Source organism: Pseudophryne corroboree, chromosome 8 (assembly GCF_028390025.1).
Source record: "Pseudophryne corroboree isolate aPseCor3 chromosome 8, aPseCor3.hap2, whole genome shotgun sequence".
Classification (NCBI taxonomy): domain Eukaryota; kingdom Metazoa; phylum Chordata; class Amphibia; order Anura; family Myobatrachidae; genus Pseudophryne; species Pseudophryne corroboree.
Genome location: NC_086451.1, coordinates 164,393,663 through 164,395,093, shown reverse-complemented (window position 1 = coordinate 164,395,093; position 1,431 = coordinate 164,393,663). Strand labels below are relative to the sequence as shown.

General features: G+C 48.6%; 1 non-coding gene across 1 annotated transcript; it reads left to right on the top strand.

Annotated features, from left to right (window-relative positions):
• LOC134951672 (U1 spliceosomal RNA) lies at positions 1–167 on the top strand. The gene has a single exon (XR_010184369.1). It is a non-coding gene; the product is annotated as a U1 spliceosomal RNA (small nuclear RNA).
• Positions 168–1,431: the final 1,264 nt, after the last annotated feature.

Genomic DNA, 1,431 nt, shown 5'->3' with positions numbered 1-1,431 from the left:
ATACTTATTTTGCTTAGGTGATTCCATGGTCATGAAGATTGTTTTCCCAGGGTGAGGTTCATTCATTGCATTCTGGGTATGCTGACCTCTGTGATTTCCCCAAATGTGGGAATCTCGACTGCATAATTTGTGGTAGGGGGGGGGGACTGCATTTGTGCTTTCCCCTGGTTGGCTCTGGTATAATTTAGATCTCATTGTCTCAGGTCACTCTCCCGCCTAGTTTGCTGTCTGTTTCCACTTCTCTTTTCTTGAGCCCCTCCCTTCTATGCCCTTGCGCACTATCCTGACTTCTCCCGTCTGCTTACTTTGTGCCTTCCAACGCACAATGCGAACTACAGGTGGTGTTGCAGGGCCCACACCCTTTTATTTGCCTTACAGAGCAGCTCTGGAGCTGTTACAGTGCCCAGCTGCTGCAAGAAATCAGCTTGAATGCTTCAGGGGCTGGGGCATGGCCAACATGAGCCCCACACCAAAGGAGGGTGGGGGGTGTTCAATGCGAACTAGGGGTCATCCAAGCGCCCCTTTTCTCTTTTCATATGCAGATGAGGGTTCCAGCCAACTTTGGCCCACTGCTTGGATGACATCACCGTATGCAAATCCGTCTGCTGCAGACCTTTCCCCAGGAATGCTTGTACTAGTTGTTGCATATGGTTTGATGTTTGAGGGTGCTTCAGTATTAGGCAGCCTTCCGCCCTCTCATTTTCATCTGAAAAGATGTGGTCTCCCTGCAGTTGTTGTCCCCAGACAAGAGTTCCCTTGTGCTTCCTCAGTTGAATCTCCTTAACTTGACGGGGGTGTGCTCGAGCAGCCGCCCTCCACAGCCCTATCCCAACACATGCTTTTCTTGCGTATGAGATCTCTTGATCATGAAGATAGTTCTCACAGGGTGAGGTTCATCCATTACATTTTAAAGTAGGAAGGTACAAATTACATATTCAAATTACATATATGTGCTGGATTCAAATGTTTTCCCCCCTTCCTTTCTCAATTGTGCCCATCAGCAGCTATTCTAATGTTGCTGCCAATGGGTGTGACACATTCATTTCTTCTGTGGGGTACACTGGACTCCACAAGGATTCACATTGGGGTGTAGAGTAGGATCTTGATCTGAGGCACCAACAGGCTCAAAGCTTTTGACTGTTCCCAAGATGCTCAGCGCCCCCTGCTCTATAACCTCGCTTCCATGAACAGGGAGCTCAGTTTGTAGTTGGTGCCTTCAGTAGCAGGCCACTTAACAGGGGGCTGCCTCAGGCAGCCTATTCTTAGCTATTAATTTTGACAAGAAAAGAAGAACTTTTTTTTATAAGAATCTACAAGGGCTGCAGCAGGTTAGGTCTAATAGACATCTTTACTACAGCTCCATCACTCCCAGCGGCGCAGTATACTCCCGTGCCCTGGTTGCTGGGTCACTGCAGCGGAGGCTCCGGTTTC